Raw genomic sequence first — 17,149 nt, 5'->3', positions numbered from 1 at the left:
GGTACCCTTCTATCAGTGGCTTGTGCAACAGGCTGTCTTTACACTACAGTATGTACAATACCAGTGTCACTGCATTGCCTCTGAAGAACATCGAGGCATTGAACAATAGTAAATATGTGTTTTTCTTTTGTTAATGCAGGTTCTCAAACCAACTGAAAAGAGAAAAATCACAGTTTCTAATTAAGTCCCAGTCTAGTTTGACCAATTAAGTTAATAGTAAAACTTGGAACAGATCGAACTGCAAAGCAATAGCAATTTCCGACTCTGAATTCACCCACTTGCATTGATTTTTCCCTTCTCGGTTGCAATTGCATTGCAACTGTGGTACAAAACAGAGGATACTTAGCAACTGTGTATGTAATCAGAAAATGAATCTGGCCTGGAACTTGCTGGCGACCAGGAGGTCCCGTAAGGCAGCATACATCTGTTTAACTGTGAACCTTTGTAAAAAAAAAAAAAAAAGGACAGCAGGGTGTTAATTAAATTCCTATTGGGATTTCTCTGGGTTATCTAGGACAGACAACTGTAAAGGAAAGAGCCATTTAACAGTTACTTCATTTACACTCTTTACAAAATCTTTCCGAACTAACCTGCTGTTTTGCTGCATCTACTTGATTGCCTGTATTTTGTTTCAAGTAAAGGCTATCGCCGCAAGGAGTAACACAAAAATATATTTTTAAAGCAGTTAAAAAATGTATTTCCCCAATATATATTTTAAAGTAAAACTGAACCCAATCGTAGGCCATTGTTAATATTACATGGTACGTTTGCTTTATTGTTAAATGCTGTTTTTTTTTTTTTATATCTAAACATTCTTGAACATCAATTTTAATTGGTCCTGTATTCAAGATATGTATAGTATGGAAGAGTCCTAGTGCAAATTAATATAAAAAGTATCTCCTATGTAGGACTTTATGTCTCCTGTGTGAGACTTTATATCTCCTACTTAGGAGATATAAAGTACTATGTAGGAGATATAAAGTCCTACGCAGAAGTTAAAAAGTCCTACATCAGAGATATAAAGTCCTTAATTGGCATTATGACGCTTCCGTAGTATAGACCTCTCGCTGAAAAACAGAAAAGACAAGACAGAGGGCAATCTTTCCTGATCCTTTGATCAGTGTACTGTAAATCGAGCTTTAGCATCAGAAATACTTGCTAGGATACAACAGCAGTGGTTAGATTTCAGTTACAATTAATTATTTAAACAATGGATACCATTCAAAATCCCCAGACATTAAGTCCTCCCAACATAACAGTGCAAACGATTCTTGCCAATATGTTTTATTTATATATACAATGTCAGCAGACCATTAAAAACCTTCTACAAACCAAGCGAATTTCATGGATTCTATCGTGCGCCACTGAATACTGGGTGTATTTATCAGGAGAAAGGAAACATTTGAAAGATTAGCACTCGAAAGAGCAGTGAGTGGATCCTGCAAATAGCTTTAATACCTTATAAAGTATAAGTAGCATTATTTCACTTAGTGAATTACTCTTTCTGTATGGTTATATTACAGCTTCAACATCGATATAAGGTTAAAAGAGGTTTAGAATCAATTGAAATTTAAAACCTGATCATTTGTTAATGTCTCGGTGGAATGCTAACAGTCTTGTTCACGCTTTTGCTGGGATCTTCACTCTAATACTTTAATCTAACCTAATACACTTCAGTGATGCCTTACAGTGTTTGCAACCCCATCAGAATAAAAGAGACGAAATTAATACCTTCGCAACCTGAAAAAAGAAACAAGGACCAGGGGTCACAAATGGAGATTAGATAAAGGGGCATTCAGAACAGAAAATAGGAGGCACTTTTTTACACAGAGAATTGTGAGGGTCTGGAACCAACTCCCCAAGAAAAGGGCTTGTAACCAGAAGGTCCCCGGTTCAAATACCGGCTCAGCCACTGACTCATTGTGTGACCCTGAGCAAGTCACTTAACCTTTCGGGTGAGACGTAATTGTAAGTGACTCTGCAGCTGATGCATAGTTCACACACCCGAGTCTCTGTAAGTCGCCTTGGATAAAGGCGTCTGCTAAATAAACAAATAATAAAAATAATAATAAAATAACAACCAAACGAGCAAGATGGGCTGAATGGCCTCCTCTCGTTTGTAAACTTTCTTATGTTCTTATGCAACTGCTCTCACTGTATGCACAATACAAGTAATAACCAGGCAATCCTTTTACTTGATACAATTGTGGTTGCACACAAGATGATCAGATAATGACTCCTGACTCAATATTTAGCAATGGAAATGTTTCTTCCATTGTGTAGATAGAGATCTCAAACTCTTTTACTAATGTCAATCTTGCTTATGTTTCTATTGTTTTCCTTGGCTTTTCTGCCAAAAATGAGAAATGCTCAATAGGAGTAGTGTATGAAAAAATGTCAAATAACATTTCTCAATAGTAGAGGCTAATTTAAATTGTGCCCAAAGCGTACTAGAGACGTCATATATTTTCATAAATAACAAACTAACCTTTAAAAACGATTTGTTTGGTGACCCACAAGTTTACATTTATTCTAAAACTGAGTTTTAAGTGTTGATAGACTGGAACTGAAATAGTATTAAATACTGTACTATATCAGCTACTTAAAAAAAGCATTAATTGTTTATTTTTTTCTGCAAAATACATTTTTTTAATCTATATTATAAAACATGCAATGGTAAGACAGTAATACTAAAATAGATTTAACAATGGAACCCGTCTTATTTTATAGTCACTGACTAATACGTGACCTGGGATTTTGAACTGTCTGTCAATCACTTCTGCCAACAGACAGTGTTTTGCACATCTCCGGCAGCTGCCATCAATCTAGGCTTAATGAAACCATGAAGTTGAAACAATTTAGACTGTAAGACCTTGTCAGAACAACTGAGAAATGTTATTTATCAAACTATCCAACTGATTTGTTAAAGGAAACTGATGCTTCTTAGTTTTCTAAATAAGTAAGAAGTTGGTCATACGGAATTCTGAACCACAATGTGTTTTATAATGGGGGATTAACCTATTGACAGAAAAACACACGCAGCCCCAAACTGATCATACCACAAGGCACTAACTTTTACACAAAGATTGTGAGCATCTGATTATGGGACACTATAAGGGCACAAACGGGCAAAGTCAGACTTTGTCCTGTCAGGTGATTTTGGTACCGTGCTTTGTGCTTAGTCTAAGCCTGCGCCACTGCCAAGTGTTGGCAAAAACTTTGGGTCGTAGCCTCACTGACATGTAAACCGAAGTAATTTTGAAGACGCCTCGCAGGCTTGCTTTTGAGTTTTAGTTTAGTTTTCTTTTTTCAAAGTGCAGACGCTGGGGCAAAGTATTGTGAACACACAATAAAATAGAAATAGAAACAGAGAAGGTGACAACTGAGAAAAAATGAACAAAAGATTTACGTTAAAACTATTTGTCATGTTATAAAATTAAATCGTTGTTTGTTAACTAGAGGTATAACAGGAAAAAAAAGTCACCAGCAATACATTGAGTTTAACGTAGCCAGCATGCGTCCAGAGTAAGAAAAACCTGTTCAAACTCCCACCGCTGGAGTGTGGCAATCACTTTTGTGCTTTGCGTTGATTTTATTTACTTTTTGTTTGCTGTTTATTAAACTTGGGCACCCAGAATTAATATTACAATTGGTTTTCTATTGCTTTGTACAGGCAGGATGGTTCTGTCTGATGAAATGAAACAAACATCAGTTTTACAATCCAAAGCATACTGGTAGGTCGGTAAAAGCTTTGTGAACGTGGTCCACAGTTTACATTGTAACCTTAAATATGTGAAAGTTGGTAAGTATGTTATTGGTAATATGACAAGTGGAATCTTTTTCCTATTGACTTTCATTCAGATTCTTATCCTGCGATACAAGACACCATCCACTTCTGAAATACAGAGATATCCTGGCATCCACTGCATAGCAACCTGTCGCTGGATAACCGATTTAGTTGAAGTCAAACTCTGAGTGGCAAATTACTTAAAGAAAAAAAATATATTATTTAAATATATTTACAAAATAAATAATATGAGTATCCTGAGAGACATACACCCAGTCACCAGAGGCAACATTTTAAATGATATACAGATTTATTTAACAATAAATAATTGCTGATTAGTTTTTTTTTTTTTTTTTTAATACATTGTTTTAAATAAACAATATAGCAATACATTTGGTTGGTACAGTCTGTGCCCTTCAGAGAATGACTTAGTAGAGATTTTAGATATTACATCATGTCACAGGATTCAGGTTTGCATCACTAATTTTGCTTCATAAAGTCGAATGAAACCTGCTGAATAATGTTACATTAACATACTTATTTACTTACTGCTTTGTAGTTTTCTATATACCTCACTAAAAACTGAAAAATTTGACATTTCGAAGTCTAACATGAAATAATATACTACTATTCCAGCTTCCAGTAGACTTTTCCAATATAATTTAGTAATTGATTTGATTACATTATATTAAATAAAATATCTAAATTATGTATTTTTTTAATTATTTCTCAATCCTAAAATTCTAGGTGATGCAAAATGTTTTGTTGTAGCTGTAGGTTTATAAAAATGTCTAGGGCTAGTTTTTAGACAGTCACCTGCTCACCTTGAATGAGTTGTCATTAGAAGCCTGATACCATTCAGACTTCTACAAGTATTACTATGTTTATTCTATCAACACGACCACAGGACAAAGAAAAAAAAAAAAGAAAGTATACTTAAATATTAGCATTACATCGCTGCTGTACAATCCTTTTCACATGACAAAGATCACAGAACATTTCCATTAGCGTTCATACATTAAAGAGGGTACACTGACTTGTTATTCTTATTGTTATTCTTTATTGTTTTCAAATACACTAGGTGTTTTCATTCTGCACAGGATTCATCCACAACTTCATCCCTGTGACAAGTTAAACGGAGAGTAAGTGGTACGCTATTTAAAAAAAGGCTTTTAAAATATATTGAAACCTACCATGAAACACAGCAGAGGTAAAGCAGCATTTAAGTATTGCTTCATTATAGCTTTTCAAGACATAATAGTATGCTATAAATACAGTGCAATATTGTACATAATATTGTGTATTATACCAAACACTTTGGGGATAAACAGTGTCAGATTCAAATACCACTGGTCTTTAACATTAACACCCAATTATTTTAGGGATGGGAAAACCATTTCTAAAGTTTAATGGAAAAATCACCACAAAACTGCTGCAAGTCACTGATGAAGGCCTTAGCTTACCTGGATGCGTTTCTATTTATAGCAGCAAAAGTAGCAAGTACTGTATGATACAAAAAAAATAATAATAAAGAAATAATTCTAAAACATTACACCTGTGGTATTCTGAAGTACCGGACACATATATAATGCAAGACATAATCCACAGGCTTTCTGAGCTGTGATGCCATCTTTCATATACAAACGAAGGGGTGGACTTTGTGTGGTATATCAAAAATGATACATCAGCATGTCCAAATGCAGAGCAGCTACATTAATTGACCTCCTCGCGCTACAGCTGTGGAAAAATAATCCATTAGAGAACATTGAGACCTGGCATTTGGAAGCACTGGGCGATGGGAAACAACAAGATGTTTCCATGTCAGGCGGTGTTAATTGTCTCTGAGGAAATGCAGCATCCTTCTGATTTTTATTTTTAACATTAGCCCTTTAAGCCTGCTTAGAGACCAATGGAGGCCTTCAGAAGTTGTTTTGTTTGTTTGTTTCCAAATGCTGAAGTGACCAACTTAATTTAACCAAATACCAGCACAGCACCTTCTATGATGTTTAACCTGAGATAAAAGTCAATTTTTTCTGTGATGCTGGCAGGGCAAATGCCTCTTGATTCAGTCAACAGCACATTATTCATGCTCAAGTGACTGTGCTTCTCGTTACAGCACCAAGCTGCTAAACAGATTTTAAAATGATGGGAGTTGTCAGCTTTAGATGCAAGCTTTCACTTTGTCCCTAGAAATCATACGTATTTATGCCTGTGATTACTGGAGGTGTTCACACTGTGCAAGGTCGGAGTCACCTTGGGCAGGGTTAAATGTGAGACCACAGGCTGATCGAAAGGAGCAGCTTAACACATTCAATATAAATAAATACCTCATTGACCAATCAAAAGAAAGTTCTTGCTATACCTGTGTACAAGTTAATGCAATGCTACAGTTACCCTAAGAGCAGAATCCAGGACTTCTTTTCTCAAAATAATGTACTGTCCAATGGGACAGGAGATTTATTGCCTAGGGTATGCCCAAGCCTGTATCCCAAACCTAATCACTTTATTTATTCTATTTGCTATTTCGCCTCCTGCAGGGAAGAATCACCTACAGAAAAGCAGGAGAGAAGCATGACAATTAGCTACATCTACAAGTCTACACTTTACCCATTAGAAGAATCAAGCATAAGCCATGGTTGCACTAAAAAGAAGACAAACATTTAAATGAGAATGGCATTGTATGTTATAACAGTAACAGATTTCAGTTTCTTTTGGAACATTGATAAGATAAATAACTTTAAAAACAAATAACTTTATAATTAACAGTGTTGTAAAAGCATAATGGAAATCAGTTAATCGCCACATCTCTCTATTTCCCACCAAGATATTCTAACACATATTATAACAGATCAGTTTCTTACTGTGACACCAATCTTTCTGCTGTCAAGACTTTATATTTATGGTTCCTGTTGCACAACATTGTAGGAAAAATTCAGCTTCGAGACAGAGATTTGACTACTTCACAAGATGGACTTGGAGACGACACATTTTTAAAAATCCAAATGCAATGAAGCATTATTACATGCTTTAAATAATAGCTAGTACTAGTTGGCAAAACAAATATTGTGATGCGACACAAGAAAAGAAAGCCATGACTATTTTCTTTCCCCTGCTAAATCTGTCCAATATCTTGTAATTGTTATGCATTTTGGAAATGGATCAAGACTTGGAAAAGCATTAGTAATGTTCTTCACAACCATCTGTTGCCATATTTATACAATCTTGGATCTAGAGAAAGATAGCCATACAGTGCATACAAAACACACAACATATACTCTGGTACAACACTGAACTTGAACAACTGTTTTGAAAATTGAATGACCAAATACTGTACAACCAATAGCTCCGCATAAAACATTCTTACAGACATGTGTAGTTTTCAGAATAGGCTTTTATATACTGTAGCAAGGTTCAACAATAATACCAATTGTCTACTGAAAACATCCTTCAGGCAAAACATAACATATGTCAAGGCTACTGTGCTGTCAAGCCTCACCAAGAGCTCTCCATACAAACTGTAGAAGTTTTCAGTGGAGAACCATATGTCTTAGTAGGTGCTGAAGCTCTTGGCTTTATGGAAACTCACAGTTTCAACATCAAAATAATGTTTTGAAAAATCAGATTGCCTTCTTTACTTTTAAAACCCATCACAGCACAGCTGGAGAAAATAAAACAATATCTGTCTTTATTTGTCCCTCATTTTAGGGCCCTTTCATTTGACCTACCTCAAAGCATCTACCTCAAAACGCTTATTTATGGGTTTATTCAAAGCTTTGGACAGATGTTTGTTCTGAGTCCTGGGGATTTCCCAGTAGAAACTCTCTGCTATAAAGTTATTTACTTGTCTGACCATTGTACTCTCTACATCTATCCATTAGCAAGTATCAGTATTCCTGCTTCATAAATAAACGTGGTGACAAAGATAAGGGTACTTTTTCATTTTTTTATTCAACTGTGTGCTTTTGTCAGTTCCAATACCGTTGACTTGATGTCAACAGATCCCTCCTGCGATTGTTAATTCCTCCTGTCAATATTAGGGGTGAATAAGATGACTAAAGAAGATGTATTTAAAGCAAAGAACAAGATAAAGTTAAAAGTAAAAATAAAGTACCCTTCTGTTGAATAAATGAGGGGGGAAACCTATTGGTGTTACACAGTTCAGTCACTATGTATTGTGTTGTTCCATGTTAAACTGACAAATTTAGCACTAGCAAGGGCACACTTGTTAATATATATTAAGAAATAGCATTCTGAGATTTTGGTTGCATTATTTTTTAACTTATGCTGAAAGGCATTTTATATAACATGTTAATTAAACAATATAAACCTGATTAGGGGGCATTACAGCCTGGAAGCAGACCACGGCAGGTGGATTAAGAGCACATGAAGTCAACAACCACTGTAATGTCCCCTAATGAGGTTTTTACAGAAGTTTCTTTACATCAGAATCAGAAAAAAATCAAAGAAGATTCAGATATTTTAGCCAGAGCTTTACTATATTATGAAAGAGTATATATTTTCTAGAAGCATAAGGATAATGATTATAGATACAAACCAATGTATCCATAACATATAGCTACTGTGCTTTGTAAACCATTTCCCTGAAATGCCAATACAATTATATTTCACCATGCAATAAAACTGTTATGCCATGCCTTCAATAGTTGCAGCTATGGGTGTGTTTTAACGTTACATTTACACCACATCAGTCAACGAATACATACATTTTGCAAGCAAAACATTCATATATTCATATATATATATATATATATATATATATATATATATATATATATATATATATATATATATATATATATAATAATCTAAAATTCTATTCAAGTGCAAAAATGATTTGCATGAAAATGGACAATCGAGCCAACACCTGGGAAAATACCTGACATGCTGTTTCTATTTACAAAGCAGATTTTAATTAAAATACAGAATTATTATGCAATGGATTTAATCATTTCACCCAGCAGCTTAATATGGTCCGCAGTATGACATTAATGTTAATTGTGAGACTACAGGCACACAGGATCAATTACAGAGAGGCAACATGGCATTTCTTCTATCAAAAAATTAACATTACAGTGGTTCTTCATTAGCACAGGATTTATAAAGAAAAAACAAACAATATGATTCATGTATAACCCATAGCTGGGTACAGACTCTGTAGACAATTCTGCTGGGGTTATAACATTATAACAAAACAAACAAACCAAAAAAAAAAAAAAAAAAAACAGGTGGGTTTCTACAGGACTCATTTGGTGATAATCTACATGCCACTTTCCATGAAGATATGGGTAATTACTGTCACTGGTGCATGGGGTGGTTCAAAGCATATTTAACTAACCATGTGTCCAGCACATATAGAATACATGGTATGATGTAACATGTATTTCATAGTGCTACTAATGCTTTATTTCTTAATACCCATTATGGGACTCATACACATTACTATATTATGGGAAAAGGAGGTGTTTAATATTCATAGGATATCTGAGACCTCATCTAATTTATTACAATTTCACAAGAGACATCTTTGTTTTGAAATGAAAATTTATAGAGCGAAAGCAAATCTGAATAACGACATGTTTGTTTATTAATGGCTTTCTTACATTTTTGTGTATGGCATTTCCTTTAAGGGTGCTGGGGTGCATAAGGGACCTACTGTCAAATGAGTTGCAAGGTACAAATTGGGCAACTCCAAAACAGAAAGGTGAGGGTTAAAACTGTTCATAACAAGAGACTACAATTGTTTTGAATGCACAGCTGGTGTTGTGACCCTTTGGATCAGACAGCACTGCCAGTCAGTGTGAGGGTCTGAAACTAGGAGACAGATGCTGGCATTCTAAGCATTCCATCCTGTATTGTGTTCTATTGGAGAACGATGAGCCCTGCCATTGATGACTAGGCGTGACAGGTGTCAATAACAACCGGCAACACTGCTATTTAAACAACCCAGCGTTACATTGTGAAGCACGACATTGTAAGGTGCATTGACAAAGCGCAGATGACAACAACAACAACGAAAACAATATGATAAAATGATAATTGTTTAAAAAATATCTGCATACAGTCTGTTGACGTTCAGTAGCAAGCCGACAATCAGCAGGCGCAGGGCGATACTGATTAAATAGGTGTCATTGTCACTTTTATCAAATGCTAATATGCGCAATCTCTAAGGATTAACCGATGTGGGGGGGGGGGGTGGGGGGATTGGGGGGGGGGTAAAATAACATATACACAGCTGTAGTTCAACAAGCATGCACAATTCTTTCTCGTATAGTCCATCGAACTACAACGTATAACTGCTGAGCACGGGAACACTGGGCTCATGAAGTACGTTGTAAAGCAGCACCAACGACAGTGGTTCATTTGTTATTATTCATACATTCTCTGTAAACTAAAATAATAGGAATAGGGTACAATGCACATACAGACGTGAATATCCAGTTTATTATTACAATAGAAAGAGAATGCCAAGGGCTGTCACATGCTGTTTTGACAAGTAAATCCATGCAACAGAAAAGTTTAAAAGCTTAGATACTTAGTTTACAAATGTCTTTTAAACACACACACACACACACACACACACACACACACACACACACACACACATAAAACATGATAATTTCTATTTTGTGCAGTAGAGCCAGGTACCGATAATAATTAACGCTCCAACTGTCATGTCTCACGCTTCTTCTAAGATGTTCTTTGCCAAGTGCAACTGAACTTGATTCCATTTACTTAGCAATACAACATAAGAGAATGAATCGCGAATCACTACAGTACAGCAATGTGCTATTGCAAGCATACACCCCAGACAGAAATATGTTATAAATAATAATAATAATAATAATAATAATAATAATAATAATAATAATAATAATAATAATAATCAACAAAAGGTGTCTTACCTGTTACTGGACTGTAAGTTAAAACAAATAAAACACCATGTTGTTTGTCTCTAAAGTATTATGAAGTTTTTAAATTATAAGGGAATTCTTAATAATAAGCACCCCAGGTCCCTACCTGTACAGTATCATATAAATATAGACAGTACCGGCAAATTTAATATCTTCATACACAGTACAGCGCACGCTTTAAAATTGAAGAGGCTCGCACTGTCTTTAGACATCACTTCCATTTGTATGCAGCAATAATTAATCAATTATGTCTGTTTGTAGGAGAAAGACTGTAAACGACCACGTATTCAAACTGGCAGATAACTCACACAACATCGCTTGCGAGTCTGATTGTTCCAAGATGCAGTTATTGATAAAATTACGTGCACTTTGCAAAGCTGGGTTCACATGCTTCCGCTGCTAAGAAGGAGAGAATGCGTTGTACTTACAGAAATGCATCAGTTTTTCCTCCACTTCAGTCACAGCAAAACAAGAACGCGATCAGTCTCTCAGCGAGTCACTGCGTTCACTGCACTGATCAACCAGGCAGAACATGCCGTTATGGGTTGTCTGTACAGCTGGGAGATAATGGCACTATTTTCTCTGCTGGGACTGGATGCTTAACTGCTATCCACTGTGCACCGCAGTGTCTCCTCACTGACATTAATCAGGAAGTACAGCGACTCTCTGCTGTATTCCCAAAAGCACCCTCACAATTAGTACATGAATCACAGGCACAGACGGAAGGGCGTTTTTTAGCATAAGTGGACACTTTAGAACAAGTTCTGATTTTTTTTAAAAAAAATATAGATAGATAGATATATTGTCCACTGGCTACTTATTCTAAAGGAATCCAAAAAGGAAATGCTGATAAGATTTGATAAGTCTCAAAGCCTGTGCAATTTTCTCAGATTAATATATTATTCATTCTAATTACATTGTGCGCTTTTAGCCACGATAGACGCAGGACATATTGAATAGGCTTTTATTTCTTATGTTCATAAACCATATCCATATATATTGCCTTTTGGTTGATGCATTTTTTCATGTGAGAATGAATACATGGCAATACAAGTTATTTCTTATCCAGCTGGTATCAAAGCTTAAGCTGTGAGGTACCTGCTATAAGCTATTAAAGCTTTAGTCAGGTTGGCCCTGTAGAAATACCTGCAACATTTAGGAGATAATTATGTTGTGTAGACTTACATTCCCTGAATTTAAAGTTTGTGCTCTTTTGGTAGGTGTTTGATAACAAATAATAACAACAACAATAATAACAAGATTCTGACACACTATATAAATGGTGGTAAAAAAATGTTTTAACCATTTTTAGTTTTTGTCACAGTTGGATAAGGCATTTGGATAAAGACGTTTCATCTCGATTGAACATACAGACACCTCCACTAACCCCAACTTTTTTGTAAAGTAAGTTGAACTAAGTGTTAAAAAAAGGGGGGTCATCGACTGAAGTGTACTGCTTTTAAAAAAAAAAAAAGATTTACAGTACTTGAACAATATATACATTTTAATACATCAAAGTTGTGACTCAGGACAAATGTTTAAACTGTATACTACCATGTATGTGTATATTATTGTACATTAATTGAGAAGGATAGCATTTTGAATGTAGTTTGACTCAATTGATAGGGATTATTTATATGTTTTCTCAGATGTAAAAGAAACCCATATAACTAAAAAAAATACACACATCCTCTGAACACTATTTTTATGGAATGTTTAATATTTTAAAGACCTGGCAACTTCAAAAGAAAGCTAACCCTAATTAAAGCAGTATTTACATACATACTTTAAAGAAATCTAACCCTAATGAAAGCAGTATTTACATACATACTTTTTGTGCTTTTTATTCATGTTGTGCAAAATGAATTATTCCAGTATTTAAAACCATGATACACTGACATTTTGTCAGCTTGAACATACTGTATTATAACACATTACTAATTAATACTGACAGGCAACATTATTTAAAAAGGTGTCGAGTTCCTATGCTATAGAAATAACTTTTTTTTTTGGTTACGCATTTGTTTCAGGGTTTAATATTCATCCCTTTTTTGAAAAAAAGCTGTTCTCAGACATACACTAATTAACATTCTGTGCTTGATTAATGTTATGTATAGACAGTCAAAGTCAACCCTTACTTGAAGAAATATATCCGGCTAGTTGACTGCAGTGACAGCTGTGATGTACAATAGTGAGTAATACAACTTGGTTTGTTGCTATTACAATCTAGGCAGTCTGGCTATAGGCAGTCCATGCTACTTTTTCACGAGAACAGATACCCTGAACCTATTATTATTATTATTATTATTATTATTATTATTATTATTATTATTATTATTATTATTATTATTATTATTTATTTATTTATTTATTTATTTATTTATTTATTTCTTGGCAGACGCCCTTATCCAGGGCGACTTACAATTGTTACAAGATATCACTTTATTTTTACAAACAATTACTGCCCACAATTAAACTGGGCAGGGTATTTTATTTATTTATGTATTTATTTAAATATTATGTGTACATCACTTTGAAGTGTTTAATGGAAGGTTATTTACAAATCCCTATTATATTGTATTGTATTGTATTGAACCAGGATATTGTGGTACAGCTAATTGTTCCCTTTGTCTTGACCAGCTGTCCAACTTTAATCTTTGGAAAACAGTCAAATATGATCCCGGGGTAAATGGTTAACTGTTCACCTGCTACCATCTGCAGCAGCAGGTTGAATGGTATTATGTAAGCTCTGTTTTAGCTCAGGAAAGCAAATGTTTTAACAAGGAGAAAAAAGGAGATGCTGCCTACAGTATTTACATGCAGTACCGAAAACCCCAGTTCAGCTAAGTTCTGGTATGTCACACAAGTGACAGTTGAAGCAAATGCAATTGTCACTTTAAACATCAGCCTATCCTGGTTTAATGGATTGCAAGCAAAGTTGCTACATTAGTCTTTGGAGTTTCTGCAATTGTGGCAAATATGGTATCACTTATTTACTCACTGGCATTCTAATGACTCCAGATTGTATCCTTTGTGAGACAACAGTCAAAACTGTAAGAGACAGAAATGTGAGCAAAGTGCCCTCATTTAGGTTTGTAAGTAATGGGTAACAGTATCTCGTTCAAGACTAAGGCTAGTGTGATTGTCACATAATATTTATCCATCCCCTTCCAGTTTCTCTGTGTTTATCATGCCTTTATAAAGCATACATGTCTGTTAAAAAAAAAGAATTCCAGAGGCAATTACCTTTACTACTGTAAAATGTAACAATGCGCCTGTACTCATTCTTGTAGCCCTTAGAAAACAGAATTGTGACCAATGCTGCGTACGGACGGTGCTATTTATTTGGCTTTCCTTTTGATTAAGCTAAATTCTATATATCTCAATTCAGTTTTTTTTAATATACTGCCTGACCCTGCAAAAGTAATTACTTGGAGGAGATTAGCTAACCTATTCTATGCTTGGTTGATTTCTTGTATCAGTGTGCAGCCAGTTAAAATGCATTACATAGTTCCTTACGATCCACAGCAGAGAAGCAATTATGAAGTTACAGCAGACATTATGTTAGCTGAAAACGATATTTAAGGTATACACTGAACCACTCCCCTGCAAATCTTTTTTACACTTGAATAAATTAAACATACACAAAAGACCAAGGGAAAAATCTATTTCATGCTTTAGTTTATTACCTATCCGCTATGGCCTATGCATTTTTTTTTTTCCTGTTACAAGCATTCTTTTGTAGTTGTTTCTCATGACAACTGCACACAGTGTTCTTTTTATGTTCTTATTGGCCAATTTAATAGGGGCTGGGGGGCTGGGTTAAACACAGTATTAATGGTTGCATAACCCAGATAACTACTGAATATGTGATCCTGGCAAAAATGGTGGGCAAGATGATCAAATCGCTGAACTTGTTAGCCTATACCGAAGTCTGGAACACACATACTGTACAGGTATACCCATAGTCACGCTGTCTGATTAGTACTCAATCAACACATTTTAAATAACACGAAAGACAACCATTTGTGGTGAATCAGGCTCTGGGCTGCTCAAGTCAATCATTAAGAACCAAGTTAGGAGGATTTGATTAAAAGAGATACACATGACGACCACTGCTTTTAGACCAGGGGTAGGAAACATCTGCATTTACTATCCTGCTTTTTGTTCTAGCCATGTTTTTATTGAGCCTATTAACATCTGGACTGGAATGGCACTCTATGATCAGAGTTGCTTTCACATGTTTACAGCAGATTTTAGTTGAACAAGATGGTTCATAACAAGACTGGCATTTACGGTTTTCTGTTCACTTCCAGCAGACACTCATTTAAAGACAAATGCTAAAGATGGTTGGCTAATTCCACTAATAAATCAAATCAAATGCACCTGCTTTTTAGCAACACTTTTAAGGTAGTTAGGGAGTTGGAAATAATACATTTAGAATATATGTTTACACTTCTAATATATCACAGGAAGAAAATGAATGCATACACACTCTGATTCCATTGTATTTATTTATATAGAAAATATATTTAGAATGCATGTATTATAGAATTACAGAATGCATGGCACTTGTAACTACATTATTGCTATCTAGTAGGACATGGATGGTGTTAACAGGCAATACATCAACACTCCAGTGTCAATAATACCTAATAATAATTCTAATTCATTAAAGGTTAGTGTAATATGCTTAACATGAGCTGTGCTCATATGCTGTAGTTCATGTCACTGTTGCCGTATTTGACTGGTTAGCCTTTTTGAGTTATTTTATGTATGAGAAGAACCTCTGCATCATAAAGCAGCCTTTTAAAATCCCCTTCAAAGAGAAAGGGATTTGCTGAGCTGTATATTGAAAGTTGTCCTTCTTTTGAGCTTTCAGATAATGACCTTATAATACCCATCACTTATGCATCCCGACACAATTCTGTGTGCTCGTTCAATAAAGCGAGGATTGTCAGCACAATACGGGAAGCTTCAACAGGCCTTCTTGTTTGTCCTATAATTTTCAAGGCACAAATCAGATCCGTCGAAACGGCTGGCTGTCAGGTGGCACAAGTGATTGGCACACAGCTCAGCGAGAAGAAATTTGCATTTCAGATTCCTTTTGTGCGGCTTACACTCTACCCTCATTATGCCTCGGAGCTGGACAGCCAGGCATGTTGTCTTATAACGAGGTGTGTGTTAAATAAATGCAATCTTCAAATGATTTAGTATGTTTGGCTGCCAAGATGTAGTGGTACATATATCAGAGGAGGAAGCAAAAGAAAGAAATTTCATAATGAGGGTGGCATACAGTGCTATTCTTTGAAATGCATAATTTCTGCAGGAAAAGTTAAGGATTTTTTTTTTTCTCTCTGTTACAGTGTACTGACATGACTTAGATTTAGGGAAGATGCTTATGATTAAGATTCTAAAGCCCACCTAATAGTTAAATCATTTGGTTCTGATTATTAACACTTTTAATTAAATAGTGGATGGAGACTTTGTATGTGTCTTATAAGTACCTTATAAACACTGCTGAAGATCAAGAGATACAATAAAGAAAGGCTGTTAAATTTCTATTATTTCCTGACTGTACGAAGTCACCTTGTTTTATGGGGATTGTTTCACCAGAGGCAATGACTTCTGAAACAAGTCATTTTGGAACTTGCTTAGTTTACAGTTTGACTCTTGTGACCAACGTTACCTAATTTTGGGAAGGCAAGAAAAAGGTTACACTCCATTAATGTCCCAATGACAAACGGCACCAGCAACGCTTTATTCTGTAGCTATGATATACAGTATGTAACACTTCAATAATAAATGTATGTTTATGTGCATGTAAGTAAATATATACTGTATTTATAAAATACTCATTAAAGTGATACAAACCACTGTCTATTTTTATAATAAACTCATTACTTATCATTACGACATTGCCCTGTGCATGGTCAGTGGTTTGCATGGTTACACAACAATGTACGTGGATAAGGCTGTATGTCTATCTCGAATGGTATGCATTGAGCTTTTGACTCATTGATCATGTGAGAATGCAAGTTGGCAACCATCACATTGACTTTTTTATGTTTTGGAAAGCCTGGCTCTGGTCAAGCCAATTTCTGTTTCAAGTGTGCAATTGACATATGCTGCTAGTGTGCAATTAGCTTTCTTTGGTTTATAGCAAATACAGTATTATTTTAAAAACACAGAATTACTACTGAAACCTACATGTAATTGTTAAAGCTAGACAAAAGTAGACAAATGGCTTTCAAAATGCTAGTTTTCATTAAAGTGGTAATATAGCTAGTCTAAAACATATAGCACAGCACACCCACCACTGCCAAGCACACTGTGTGAAAAGAACATTCATAAATAGTGAGCTTCCATCCACCATAGATTCCTGTCAATCAAGACTGTTGGGCTGCAAAGCTTTATTAACAGAATGATA

The 17,149-nt window shown here is 35.2% G+C and overlaps 1 protein-coding gene across 4 annotated transcripts in view; it reads right to left on the bottom strand.

The window, feature by feature from the left end:
* LOC117413677 (contactin-4-like) overlaps positions 1–17,149 on the bottom strand; it is a 153,034-nt gene that overhangs the window by 126,127 nt on the left and 9,758 nt on the right. For 2 of the 4 annotated variants that reach the window (XM_058988688.1, XM_058988691.1), the window contains exon 1: positions 11,148–11,362. The exons of 1 other annotated variant lie outside the window; for it this stretch is intronic. The gene's annotated coding sequence lies outside the window, so the exon portion shown is untranslated. Of the gene's footprint in view, positions 1–10,710; positions 11,092–11,147; positions 11,363–17,149 lie in introns of those variants that run through there. One more of the 4 variants, XM_058988689.1, reaches the window with a different exon arrangement.

The sequence above is a fragment of the Acipenser ruthenus genome, chromosome 16 (assembly GCF_902713425.1).
Source record: "Acipenser ruthenus chromosome 16, fAciRut3.2 maternal haplotype, whole genome shotgun sequence".
Classification (NCBI taxonomy): domain Eukaryota; kingdom Metazoa; phylum Chordata; class Actinopteri; order Acipenseriformes; family Acipenseridae; genus Acipenser; species Acipenser ruthenus.
The sequence above is the reverse complement of the archived record's forward strand: the minus strand, read 5'-3'. Positions and strand labels throughout refer to the sequence as shown.